Source organism: Mchenga conophoros, linkage group LG18 (genome assembly GCF_057382185.1).
Source record: "Mchenga conophoros isolate Kocher_MC1m ecotype Shallow Benthic linkage group LG18, M_conophoros_male_GT1.1, whole genome shotgun sequence".
Lineage (NCBI taxonomy): Eukaryota > Metazoa > Chordata > Actinopteri > Cichliformes > Cichlidae > Mchenga > Mchenga conophoros.
Genome location: NC_140543.1, coordinates 33,779,528 through 33,794,461, shown reverse-complemented (window position 1 = coordinate 33,794,461; position 14,934 = coordinate 33,779,528). Strand labels below are relative to the sequence as shown.

The 14,934-nt window shown below is 42.3% G+C and overlaps 1 protein-coding gene across 9 annotated transcripts in view; it reads right to left on the bottom strand.

Moving 5' to 3' along the window:
* astn1 (astrotactin 1) overlaps nucleotides 1-14,934 on the bottom strand; it is a 480,480-nt gene that overhangs the window by 155,451 nt on the left and 310,095 nt on the right. The window lies entirely within an intron of this gene.

The following is a 14,934-nucleotide window of genomic DNA, read 5'->3' as shown; positions in this document are numbered from 1 at the left end:
TGGATATTGAACCGTTCGATACAGTGCTTTCGGTTCGGTACGCATATGTATCGAACAATACAAAATTTTTAATTTATTTGATCAACTTTCCTTCTGACGATGCTGTCTGTGCTGAGCGCTCAGTGGATCTGCGCTCGACAGTGCAGCCTAGGCGGAGTAGTCGAACGCAGATTCACTGAGCGCAGGGCAAGCTAGTGAGACAGAAGCTAAGCTCATTGCAACATGGCAAATTGAACCTCCCGCACCCTCATTCAGATCTGGCGTTTGGAACTATTTTGGTCTTCATGTGACGTATGACCCTGAAGGTAAGCGCAGATATCCAAGAAAGGGTCTCCAGTATGAAGAGTTGGACAGCACCAGGGCCCGACATGGTTCACGCCTACTGGCTAAAGAAGCTGACTGCACTCCACGAGCGTCTGGCAGCACAAATGAACCAGCTGCTAGTTAACGAGAGACACCCGGAATGGCTAACTGAAGGTCGGACGGTCCTGATCCCCAAGGACCCCAAGAAGGGACCGGTCCCCTCCAACTACCGACCAATAACCTGCCTCAGCACCACGTGGAAGCTCCTGTCAGGCATCATATCGGCTAAGATGAACAGGCACATGGGTCAATACATGAGCGGGACACAGAAAGGAATTGGCAAGAATACCAGAGGCGCAAAACACCAGCTACTGCTAGACAGAACAGTCAGCCGAGACTGCAAGACCAGACTGACCAACCTGTGCACTGCCTGGATTGATTACAAGAAGGCCTATGACTCAATGCCCCACAGCTGGATACTGGAATGCCTAGAATTGTACAAGATCAATGGGACCCTAAGAGCCTTCATCAGGAACTCAATGGGGATGTGGCGTACAACACTAGAGGCCAACTCCAAGCCCATAGCACAAGTCACCATCAAGTGCGGGATCTACCAAGGAGATGCTCTGTCCCCACTGCTGTTCTGCATAGGCCTGAACCCCCTCAGTGAGATCATTAACAAGACTGGCTACGGATACCGACTACGGAACGGAGCAGTTGTCAGCCACCTCCTGTACATGGATGACATCAAGCTGTATGCCAAGAGTGAACGAGACATCGATTCACTGATCCACACTACCAGGCTATACAGCAATGACATTGGAATGTCGTTCGGACTGGAGAAGTGTAGTCGGATGGTAACAAAGAGAGGGAAGGTAGTCAGAACTGAGGGGATTGAACTACCAGAAGGCAACATTGCAGACATAGAGGACAGTTACAAGTACCTGGGGATCCCGCAGGCGAATGGGAACCATGAAGAGGCCGCTAGAAAAGCTGCAACCACCAAGTACCTGCAGAGGGTCAGGCAAGTCCTGAGGAGTCAGCTGAATGGTAAGAACAAGATCCGGGCCATCAACACGTACGCCCTGCCCGTGATCAGGTACCCTGCTGGGGTAATAGGCTGGCCAAAGGAGGAGATAGAAGCCACTGACATAAAGACAAGAAAGCTCCTTACCATGCATGGAGGGTTTCACCCCAAGTCCAGCACCCTGAGGCTGTACGCTAAGCGGAAGGAAGGGGGCCGGGGACTGGTGAGTGTCAGCACCACAGTCCAGGATGAGACAACGAACATCCAAGAATACATTGGGAAGATGGCCCCAACTGACCGAGTGCTCAGTGAATACCTCAGGCAGCAGAAACCCAAGAAAGAGGAGGGAGACGAGGAACCATCATGGAAGGACAGGCCCCTGCACGGTATGTACCACCGGCAGATAGAGGAGGTGGCTGATATCCAGAAATCCTACCAGTGGCTGGACAAAGCTGGACTGAAAGACAGCACAGAGGCACTAATCATGGCAGCACAAGAACAAGCTCTGAGTACAAGATCCATAGAGGCTGGGGTCTATCACACCAGGCAAGACCCCAGGTGCAGGCTGTGTAAAGATGCCCCAGAGACAATCCAGCACATAACAGCAGGGTGCAAGATGCTAGCAGGCAAGGCATACATGGAACGCCATAACCAAGTGGCCGGCATAGTGTACAGGAACATCTGTGCCGAGTATAACCTGGAAGTCCCGAGGTCAAAATGAGAGACGCCCCCAAGGGTGGTGGAGAATGACCGAGCTAAGATCCTGTGGGACTTCCAGATACAGACGGACAAAATGGTGGTGGCTAACCAACCGGACATAGTGGTGGTAGACAAACAGAAGAAGACGGCCGTAGTGATCGATGTAGCGGTTCCGAATGACAGCAATATCAGGAAGAAGGAACACGAGAAGCTGGAGAAATACCAAGGGCTCAGAGAAGAGCTCCAGAGGATGTGGAGGGTGAAGGTAACGGTGGTCCCCGTGGTAATTGGAGCACTAGGTGCGGTGACTCCCAAGCTAGGCGAGTGGCTCCAGCAGATCCCGGGAACAACATCGGAGATCTCTGTCCAGAAGAGCGCAGTCCTGGGAACAGCTAAGATACTGCAGGACCCTCAAGCTCCCAGAGGACCCGAGCTTGAAGGATAAACCGCCCGCAGGGGCGTGCTGGGTGTTTTATATATATATATATATATATATATATATATATATGTATTAGTATTTAATACATTTTTATGTCATATAAGTGGAATGTTTTTTGTGAGTTAGGTGAGTTGGTGGATATCAGAACAGAGCTGGAAAGACAATGGCCTTGCTGTAAACACAGCTTCAAAAACTTTCGTTTACACAATGCCGTTATAGAAGTACAGCCTGACTCACTTTAGTACAGCTGACAGCTGAGTTGAGATTAGTTGATATGTTTGTAGTTTTCCTGCTTTATTAGTTTTTTTCTTGTAACATTTTGTCCTTTAGTTGTGTATTATATGCTTCAGTAGAATAGTGTACCATGACTGTGTATGGTTCTTCACTCCTCAGGCTACAACGTCAATCATAAAAACAGTGTGACTGATCACTCACTCAAGCTTCTTCACATAAAAAGCAGGCAAGGTCTTCTGCTGAGCAGGGATCCTAAATAAGTACTTACTGCAACATCTCACTAAATCAATATATTATTTACTGCTTTTGTGACTAGATGACTGTATATTCATATAACTGGCAACAAAGTTTCATTTTTTTCTGAGATTCCTGATATCTAAGCATTTGGCCACTTGTTTCATTGTTTATGTTATTGAGAATATTTCTTTAATTAAATGCATCATTAAAACATTAACAGCAGCAAAAGACATATTGGTACAAAAAAAGAATCCCATACCTTCATTCAAACTTCAAGGTTATCCAAATACACTGTTCTATAATCGTCATTGTGGATCAGCTGCCATTTAGAGTCTAAATTTTGGACCACGTGTAGACATCTGCCCAAGAGGTCCACGTGGACCATTGCGTTTGTGCCAAATGACAAAATCGAGCTCAAACCGGCCCAGGCGGCAACAGAGACGCTTAAACGAAGAACTGGCCTTCACACCTCCTCTGAGCGTTCTGCAGGTGCCAGACGCACAGTGATTGACATCTCTCTCCGTCAGGCTTGTACTTTGAGTTCGGTGGCATCTCACAACTTTCAAAACTTTAACTCCACCCAGGTCTAATGAACCAAAAATAACTGCAGCTATATAACTTTACATAAGATGTTTATTTCCTCTGGTTCTTCATGTGGGTATTGAGGTGTTAATTGTCTGTGTGTATCTTTTAAACCAACTGCTTGTTTGGTTTGTGTGTAATGTGTTAGTGTTTGCTCCCCCCTGTGGGCTTGAGCCAGAGTTTTGGCACAAAACTGGAGTTAATTTCTGTTTATTTCACCTTTTCTGAGGGCCCAGAACTACCATCTCATTTTTTGGTAAAACTGTTTTGGTGATATTTGGATCTTTACAACTTTTTGGGGGATAAAATAAAACTCCTACTGTGACGGTAACTGTGTTCCTCATCTCCACCCAGCTCAGTTCCTCACTTCACACAAACAAATCACTGTAGACCAGCCCTGTATATTCTAATACAGTACAACATATCAAAGGCCCACACAGTATAGGTTATTACAGAATGTACTACACAATATATCTTCTTGGATTACATCACTGCTAATCTAGCAATGCTTCAAAGAACAATGACTATATTCTCTAAATAGCTGTGTCATGGGAAGTTCAGTGCTCCACCCTCAAAAATGTACTAAGACTACACTGATCACGACTCATCGGAAAGCAATGGAGAGAAGAGAAAGTAAAGGTGGAAACAGAGCTGTAAACTATACTCTAAAGACGGAGAGAGAGAAAAATAAAACAAGAAATAGCAAAAGGTTGACTCCTTGGAAAAGGAAAACCACGTAGATGGGACCAGCTGTGCTTTGTGTGGTGATAAGAAAAACCAGGAAAAAGAGAGAGAGAGAGTGATGAATGGAGAACGGTGATGATGCCAGGCTGGCTGCTCCTCCACTCCTCTCGCCTCCTCTGTGCGTTCCCACAAAGGAGAATAAAATGTTTACATTTCATCTGTGGGACGACCTTGACTAGCTGAGAGCGGAATTAAATTTCTGTGGAGAAGAGTGGATGTTCGAGTGGCTAGACTGAAACAGATCATGTACGACATGATTAGAAAATACTGAATAACACCGGGAGGGCCACGATACATAATGGATCACAAGTTGCTTGCTGCCTGCACTGAGCAGTGCATTTCAGACAGGAGCTGAAGGTGAAGGGACGCGAGGCTTTCAAAGGGTGGTTTGTTTGAGCTGAAGAAAAAGTGCGCGTGCACGGCTCCTTGCATGCTGCTAATACTACAAATATGCTTTTCACTTTTTCTTATTCACTCATTTGAGTTTTTGTGAAATTTAATGTGACAATCACAGGGACAAAGATTCAACGCTGCTCGTTTCAGAGAGACTGACGAGCTTTAGCAGTATGAGCCTGGGTCTCATTCCACACTTGAACTGAGGATCTTTTGACTATAAGGTGAACATTTCAAGCGTTCTACCGTGGACTGAACATATTGTAAACTATAGGGTAAAGGTTAATGGATTGCGGACAGTGGAAAGCATTTTAAATATCACTGCTTAGGTACAGCTGCTGGCATTTGTCCTGTGATGCATGTGTCACTGTTATGTAACTTTAACTCCAATCCTCTCCTAAAGCTTTAACCTTAAAATTCAACAAAATAGTAAAAACAAAACTGATTTCATGAGACAAAACTACATTCTTCAGGTTCAAGTCTAAATATTTACATTAATCCACAAGATGTGCTTTAAAAAAGTACCACAAACATCAGTTTTTTTTTTCAAACCGTGACATTAACTGCTTAGCCTGATTGGGCAGTGGGACATCTACTGCCCAACTCATCGCCAATTATGAATGACTTGGAGCTCAAGGCTCATCTGAATTCTTCAGAGTTGTTCGGTTGTGCCCGAACTTTCTTTCTTCGCATGTTTGATATTTGTGACTTACATCAGTAATCGATGATGTTTCAATAAGGTACACACAGCGGTAAATACAGGATTACCTAACATTGACCCGGTTTTACAAATTTCTTCAATTCCCTTTTCTAACCCTCTCTGTGGAATATACAGTAGCACGCAGGACCTCACCCAAACCCTGCACTTTCCCCCTCCTTTTTTGGCCTTTTCAGCACAAATGTCACTGCATTTAAACAGTGCAAACTGATGGCTCCCAACCATATTTGCTCTGCTGCAAGAACAGGCAACTGTTTGCCTTCACACAGGATTTGCTGGCTTTAGCTTTTAGCTAGTCTCCAGGTTTGCCTCAGGCGTAAAAGGCCTGCTGTGTTCACAGAACATTAATGAACACCAATTATCCTACCTACATGATGTTCACAGCTTTATCCTGAACAAAGTGCTATATTTGTACCCTGATTAAGATAATATTAGGCACTGTATGTGGACTAATGTATATGTTAGAGCTGACAGTTTTGCCTCAAGTCTAGAATGTAGAATACATGTAGAAAGAGGTATGAAAACTGCATTTCTGACCCTGTCATAAGTAACAACACCCCTATCCACCCAATCCTGTCTTTCAAAGCTGAAAATGCCCAGAGTTATCAAACCCTAAGCTGAGTCAGACAGACTATTCATTCCCTATGATATCCTTTAGGCTTCCACTTTCGATGAAATAAACCTGTCTTAAACGAGCACTTTGCTGAGCAAAGAAAATGTCTCACAGCTGTCTCATAAACAGCAGATTTAAGGCTGCCTACCCTTCTTATTTTGAGTGTGTGGCAGTGTATGCATCCATGTTTCTGTGTGAGCATCTTACTGGAAATCCATGATTGAAAATCTTCACCTGCAGATCTCACAATGTGACTTGGAAAGAAATCCTGCTGCTTGTTCTCCTTCTTAGCAGAGTTCCTTGGATTATTATTCTGAATGCTATCTTCCTGCTATTGATGTACGGTATTATCTTGTATTGTACTGCGACTGCCAGTGACCAATCACAACTGGTCTGGGAATTTTTCTTTACTCTCACCGTTTTGGGTGCAAAATTCTTTTGAGTGCAGATAAAGACAGCTTACTTTTACCTCCTTTGCTTTTTAACATTTTCTCGCCCCAGCAGGGTTACTCCTCATCATGTCTGAGAGTATCTGCAATTTGATTAGTGACCTCTCTGTGCCAGTAGCATGTTTCTTTGTCTTTATTTTCAGATAATCCTATGGTAATCCTGTTGTACGTAAACTGATATCTGCTGGGCTCTGTGTTTTCTGGTGAGGTGAGTTGTCTGCAACTGTGCTGACAAAGCTTGAAATCAACCAATTTTGTGGCGGAGGAGCCGGACAATCTGTTTCTCATCTTCGACTTCAACTTTAGTTGCAGGAGCAGTTTCACTTCGATAGACTGGACGAGTCGGATGAGACTTTTCCTTCTGCTGCTGAATCACACACTCTCTCTAACACACACACACACTGTGGCTCACATTCGCAGAAACCCACACACGTGCTTTAAGACGTGCGTGCATAAACAAATGCGCACAGACAGAAAGAAACCCTTTGACACGAGTGAAAACAGCTGCATTGGAAAACACGCACGTGAGCGCACACTCACAGGAAGGAGTTAGCAGACATCTGCTCCACGGCTGTCTGTAATCGCCTGGTGACTGAACAAGCAGGAGACATTTATCACCCCCTCCTCAGAGAGGCAGGCGACATCTCCTCCAACACCTCCACCCACACCTCCTCCGATCTGCTGCCTCTGAATCACAGCTGCGACAGTGTTCACCTCCTCTCCGCTGCATCTCCTCTGTCAAACCCATTCTTGGCTCTTTATAATCGCCTCCTCTCACCTTCCTCTCCTGTCATCTTTTCTTTACATTTTTAAGACTCTCCAAGCACGTTTATGGGAGCGCTTCATTTCTTCATAAGGCTCGACCGTTTGTCTTTTTCGTCTAATGACTCCGAGTTTCTCCTCACCTCTTTCACCTTCTCCTCTGCCCTTCCCGCTCTTCTTTTTTTATTCCTCTAAAGGCCGGACTGGCATCATGCTTTACTGTCACTCCCTGACCTTACCTGTCTCTCATAACTAGTAGGTTGGCAGGAGAGTAAAAAGAGGTCACACATATATTGAGCTGAGACTAAGAAATGTTTCTGAGCATCCCTGAACAAAACATCCCTACCAGAAAGCTGCACTTTGACAGTATTTTAGACTTATTGCAGTTTCACATCGTAAATCACGCCGCTTTCTATATCTACATGACACAACAAAGCTTTACCGGTATGTATTGCCAACTCTGCATCGGGTGGTATTACATCGATTTGTCACCACTAAATGTTATATTATTTTCACTAGTTTATTTACAGAGAATATCTATTAATAAGTGTCATAAAACATTCAGTGCAGAAAGAACAAGTACACTGCAAACGGCTGATGTAAGATTGCAGCTCATTATTTAAACTGTGCAGCTGAGCACGGTGAATCCAAACGAACACAACAGCATCACAATAAACGATGAGCAGTAAACTGTAATCACAGGTATCTTGTCAGTGTTCGCGCTGCATTGCCTGCTATGAAAAACTACGTATCAGATGATACAAAAATATGAAGCTTAATCTAGCCTGAAGGGTCAGTTACAGACGCTCTACAATTTGCATGCACACTAAAGCAATGTTATAAATGTTGTTTTAGGTCCAACTAAGATATTAATGTTATTATCTACAGAAAATATTGCATTCAGTGAATAATTTTCTTTTTAAAGACTTCCTTTGATTTTCAGATGGAGCAAACTGTTTTAAAAGAGGAATGTGAGCAAGGGGTCGACACGTGTGACGGTGCATCAAAGGCAAATGGTTTACTTGGCTCACAAGTCAGGTAGGAGAGCGTCTGAGCAGAATCTTGAACGAGTCCTCAAAGAGGTCAGCACCAACTCCGAGGACAGCAGATCATATATTTGGGTTTTTTTCTCTTGTAGGTGTCCCACTGCCCAGATTCTCCCGACCAGTTGTCTCAAAGTGTCATTTGTTGTCAGAGGAAAAAAGTCAACGCTTAACGTTAGAGTGTTAAAGTTTAAATGCAAACCCCTTGTTCATTACAGCTGGCTGTGATGCTTCCATCACCGCTCGTCAGCTTTCTGCTATAAAATGACACATATAGTTCATGTACTTACATCTGACAAAAGTGGTAATTACAGTGATAGCAGAATTACATTTCTCTGCTGAATATTAACGATGGGTTAATGCTTCCATCGTCTTTAAGATCGAGTAAAATAGCAATTTATTGCAGAAAAAAATACATGTTATGTTTTCTCACAAACCTACACAAATGACTCACTGTTCCAGGGGTCATCTGTTCTGAAGATGCACATAAAGGGAATATTACTGCTGCAAAAAACACTCACACTGGAGGAGCAATGTCAGCTTTTTCAGTGTTGATCTGATAATGCTGTGGAGGGGGAAAAGTGTTTTTTTGGGTTACCAATATCTAAAGGCAAACATGTTGAGGAAAGTATCTGCAGAGAACATCCTTTAAAATTCTGTTTATTTTTTTGTGAGTTCACTATAAGATACCAGGACCAAAATATTAGAGCAGCCTTGACAAAAAACGCATGACTCTAACCAACCTTTGGAGACCTAGCCCCAGAGCTGAACATGTAGAATATTTATAGACGTCTGTAAAGCCTTGGGCTGACTCACTTTAAGACGAGTTGGTAAACAACGTAGCACGCTACACACATGTTGATAAATGTGCTATATCTGCTAATACAGTGCTGCTGTGTGATGCACCTGCCCTAATCGATGTCTTCTTAATATTGATGCTATTCTAGCACTGATAAAATTATCTGCTGTAAAGCAGCTCTCAGTAAAAAGCTAAACTGATATGCATTTTCTGTAATTAATGCAATGCCCATGTTACAAACCTCTTAGAAACTGCAGAGATTGCAGATATATGTAAACACTGTATTAACAGATCAGGTTCTAGATCCCTGAATTTGCCCCGCCCACTGCAGATGAAACTGAAGGCTGTAATTCTGACTGAAAACACAAACTCAGGCAGTGCAGGAGGGATAATGAAGGGGAACAACAACTTCTGGGATAAAATCAGAAGAAAATTGAGAAATTTAAAAAAGGCACCAAAAGGAATAATTTGCAAATCCAGCTATTTTTGTTGTTGTTCACTTAAAAAATTATAATTTAAGATGATTGGTTTGAGCCTGCTGAATGAATTATTAGGCACCTATTTCAATTTCCATTAATGTCCCTCTTTATACATCCGCTACATCGAGCTCATCCTTTCATTTATGTAAGCTGGTCTGTAATTTTGCACTTTTGCAGCATACATTTATGGACAAAAGTCCCATCACGCACCCTGCTATTTGTGCAAGACGGGGTCAATCTGAAGAGCATGCTGAAATCGACTGTAGTGTTGCAACATGAGCAAGTTCATTAAGTTTCCTTCCTCCCATATATTACACAACTGGAAGTAGCATTCCTGCAAAGTGGAAGATTTCAGGGACCACAGCAACTCAGCCATGAAGTGGCAGACTACATAAGGTCACAGAGCGGGTTCACTGAGTGTTCACTGAGTGCTGAGGTGCATAGTGCGTAAAAGTCAACAACACACACACACACACACATACAAATCAATCAACACAAACACCGTGTGCTGGGAGCTTCGTGGCAGCGGTTTCAAAGGCAAAGCATCTCCTGTAGGTGTAATGCATAGCACATAGCACAGAAAGACCACCCACTTCTTTTTAGTGTTTTTAGAAGGATATGTGTTTAAGCACAGCTTTAATTTGACACGTTTATGCAGTAAAAATCAACACTGCTTATATACTGATGCACAAATTCTAAGATCCAGAAGATTAAAAGTATATATAGACAAGGAAAGTGCCAGGAATCAGCGAGGGTTGCATAATTTCTAGGTGGTAACTAAACAGGGCAGGTGGTGCTAATCTAAGGTGTGTGTGCTGTGTGCGGGTGGAGAGGGGGTCACAGAGGTGAGAGCCAGTTCTGAATAATTTCTTCCATGTCTTTTCTACTCTTCCTCACCACTCTCCTCCCCCTCCTCCCTCCTGCCCTGGAGCCAGACTTTCCTGGCTGCTTCTTTGTTAAAATGACAGGTCCTAATAGAATAAATAAGGCACCTATTTTTACCTGGCTCCTGGCAGGGTGATCACACTTACACATACCAGCACACGACACTGCACCGAGGAGGATGGTAAAAACCCAACACCTGATTTGGCGGAGAAGGGGGGCTGCGGTTGAGGTCGTAGTGATTTAGTTGAGAGAGAAAGTGAGGGGAAAGGTGGAGAACACTAGTCGGAGGCAAAGAAGATAGAGAAAAGATTGATGGTGAAAACAATAGCAAAGACATTTAATCTCGTGCAGCACTTCTCACTGTGTGTTTACTGCAGGTACACCTTCACTGGCATCTGAAATTCCTGTCACTATTCAATATTTTCAATTTGATCTGACATTTAACAATTTAACAAGCTCTATAATGTCACCTTTAGGTGGTTTTGAAGCGTATTCCATTTTTAATTGCTGCTGGAGTGTTTTGACAGAACTCCAAAGCATCTAATTATTTTGAAGCTGTTTTCGAGCAAACTAGTCCCCACATATTTTCCATGTAACAGGTCACTCAGTGAATGAGACACGAGGCAAACTAAATAAGGCTAATCATATTCACATCCACTCTGTGCTTAGACAGCTGCGGTACTGTCCTAATTTCAGGAGTGTTTAAAAGAAGTTCTTGAAATATTTTCTGAGCAAGCCACACAATAGGTAACGATTTTCCTCATTAGTATGGAAGCATATAAGCTTGGGAGACTGGTCTAGAACTTCCTCTATTAGTCATAAAGTTTAAAGTCCGAACCAAATTTTGCAACAAAATAGAAAATATGTGGTTAAGATTTCAAACTTTTTACATCTGCTGCATTTATCCTCAAATTTATAACATAACCTGTGATCAGCCACAACATTTAGGCCCTGATATCTCAAGTGAATGATATTGATCGTCTAGTGACAATTCTATGTCATACTACATGAGATTGTAGGTCACAAGCACCAAAAAGTATCTCTTAAACCTGCACTGGTGGATTTTAGACACAGAAGTAAAACACAGAAATGCTAACATGCTAGAATGTCCAGGGTAGACAGAATAGCACCCAAACGCCAGCCTGACAACAATAAACTGAAAACAAAGCTTTATTTTGTGGGAAACCAAAGTCAAAGTCTTCAAACAGCAACAACAAACTAGAAAGAAAAACAGAGGGGAGACACACAACGGGTGTTGGTTTCCACCACCTCTTATTTGGATTCTCAGCTACTAAGCTTTGCTCGCTCACTAGCCGTTAGCTTGGCCTGTGCAAGTGTTAGCGCTGCCTAAAGGACACCAACCAGAGGTGGAGAAAACAGAAACTTTAAAGGCTCCTAACTCAACACATGTTGTCACTGAAATAAATGTTTGTAACATGAAGGGAGCACGATGCTGTTCATGTCTGATCTCTCGTGTGGTAATTGAGGTCATGTGTCTGACAATAGGAAACTCCGATCACAACCTAGTGCAGGCAAGAAAGCGCCATTAATCACCCAGACAAGGCATCATGGCCAAACACATGGAGGCGCACACAGCGACTGACCATGGTTAATGAGCTATGGCAGCGTCTTCACAAACATAACAGATACAGCAGTGACAGTATCGCAATGTGTGTGTGTGTACATTTCTGTCAATGTGTGTTCTTTTCAGGTTCCTGGGTCATAAGAAACAACTGGCGTAAGTCTTCAATTAACTTTACACACCCTGGTACACTATGTGGTTCTTTAACCCTCTGAGCTCCAGTCTGCTGAGCTATAATTCACAGCTGATGCACTGTCGTCTCCAAATATCCTTAAAATAAAGTTCTTTTTTTTATTAAATTTGTACTCATAATCCACACAGAAGGAGAGGCTGTTTTGAGTACAAACTCAAAAGTTTCCCCTTATATTTCAAACAGCAGTATTTCATTAAGTGGGAAAAATGAGATTTTTTATTTTTTTGCATAAAAATGATATTATAATGATGATATTATACAATCAGAGCATAAACTGCATATGCAGTTTATAAAGAAGAAGAGCTTGGAGCTACACCGACGCATAGATGAGAGGACCGCTGCACACTCGGAAAACTGTTTCTACCCTTAGAAGTCCATTATCTGAAGCCGAATTTCATTTCATGTAGTGAGAAAAACACAACAGCAATTTTTTTCTTTAAATTATGTCGTAACTGATTTCATGTTTCACCATCTAAAAATAACGTAGAAGCAGCTCAAATGCAAGTAGCCAGGATGCAGAAAATGATCCACCAAACTGAATTGGGCACATCTTGTATTTGGAGCAAGGGGTGAGGACATGGATCATCAAACTCTCCTGTGAGCTCATTACTCCCCTCCAAAAGGCCAGGACGTTTCCAAGAAGTCAGGAAGAGATTAAGAAAGATGACTCTGATTTCAAGTTTTTTGCCAATGAAATCAATTTCTTTTCCTGGAAGCAGATGGTCCCGGGCCAGACCAAAACTGTTAGCCCTCTTAGATTGAATCATTTCAGTACTTCACAGCACAGCACAATCATTGTGCTCCCATTTGACAGGAATAATAGATTCTGGGTGGATTTTGCACGAGTTCAGACAATTGGATTTTCATTCCCACATGGACTAAATCAGATGGTTTTATGTTGTTTCAACATGGCAGCTCATGACCACAGATGCAGCGGTAGCACTTTTAAAGAAAAGCAAATCATAATTAGAAATGAAAACTACTACTGGGGAATGTTGCTATTTAAAATATTTATTGTTACTCTGTTATAAATATCAAGAATTTTAACATTAATTAATACAATACATTATTTAAAGGTTGTCAATATCTGCTATGTATTCACGCGTAAGCATAAATCTGACGATAATCAATCATCGTGAAAAAATAACACGGACTACACGAGTCATTTAGCAGCGTCGGCAACTGGCCTGTCAGAAACTGTTAGAAAATGAAGAGTAATCCTCTTTTCCTGATGGCAGAAAAACCCAGTTATTTGATGCCATCTATCAGCGCACAGGTAACTGGGAGTGAACGGTGAAGCGCAGCGGGGGCGTCCTTGGACAAAACAAGGGAAAGGAAGAAAAGTGGTTGGATCAAACAGAGGAAATGACTGCAGACAGTTTGAAGCCACTGGGGTGAAATGGTAAGGCGAGACGGACTATCAGTTATGTCTGCAGCGACTTACTGAAAAACAAGCATGTGCAACAAAGAGATGGGTGTCTGACATATGCTAGCATTTTGAGTAATAAAACCAAAAGGAAAGTCATCGATTCGCTGATTGTTAGACCGTAAAGTAGCAGCGCTGTAAGTGCCTCTGGAGAGGGAAGAAATCACATGTGATAGAACAATGCTGCTTATAGTGCAAAGCCACACCTCAGTCTGTATTTCACTCCTTTACAATTGTGGGCAAAAAAGCACAAAGCTCTAATCTGCATGGATGAATCTTCTCCCTCTGCACAGAAGACAGAAGACAAAGCCTGGAAACTGGTAATTATACAAGTACTAGAAGCTTTCCCATGATTTTGTCCCTTCCTGTTCAATTTGGCAGCAAATATTGATTTAGCTTTAGTCATAATTTGCATTTTTTGAGTTTTAGTCTAGTTTCAGTAAACTAAATATCCAAAATATAATAAGATATAGTTAAATAAAAATGTATTTAACTATAAATTTTAGTGTAATATTTGCCATGAGATTTGAATTGAATTCAAAATCCTGCTCCTCACATACAAGGTCTTAAATAATCAGGCCCAATCTTATCTTAATGACCTTGTAGTACCATATCACCCCATTGGAGCACTAGGCAGATGGCCCCGCCCCTCCCTGAGCCTGGTTCTGCCGGAGGTTTCTTCCTGTTAAAAGGGAGTTTTTCATTCCCACTGTTGCCAAAGTGCTTGCTCACAGGGGGTCATATGATTGTTGGGTTTTTCTCTGCATGTGTTATTGTAGGGTCTACCTTACAATATAAAGCACCTTGAAGCGACTGTTGTTGTGATTTGCCGCTGTATAAATAAAAGTGAATTGATTTGAATAGATGTGCATGTTGTGTTGTTTTAAAAAGTGTGAAAAATACTAAAAATGAAGCTACAGTCTATCAGTAGAGTCTAAAACTGGCTGTTGGTTTCTAACAGTTGTTTTGCCCCAGTCAGTAATTCATTCAGCATTCAGTTTCCATGCATTCACTCTGTTTCAGAACTTGTCACATCCACTTTCCAACACACTTTTTCCCCTTAGTCCTGTCTCCTGAAATGTTCCAACCCTTCCTGATTGTACTCAGCTAATGATCCTGCACTGCCTGCTCCTAACCATGTGCCAGGTTTCTTTGTTTTTATGCCTGTATTTAGCATGTTGCCTCAGCCTGCTCTCAATATGTTTGTTGAACAAAAATATCAAAGATTGTAGCCAAGTCCTAATGCCATGCTCTTATTTCTGTGTTTGCATGGTTTATAGGAAAAAGTGTGGCAATTCAAATCCTGTTAAAGACAAACCTAAACAAT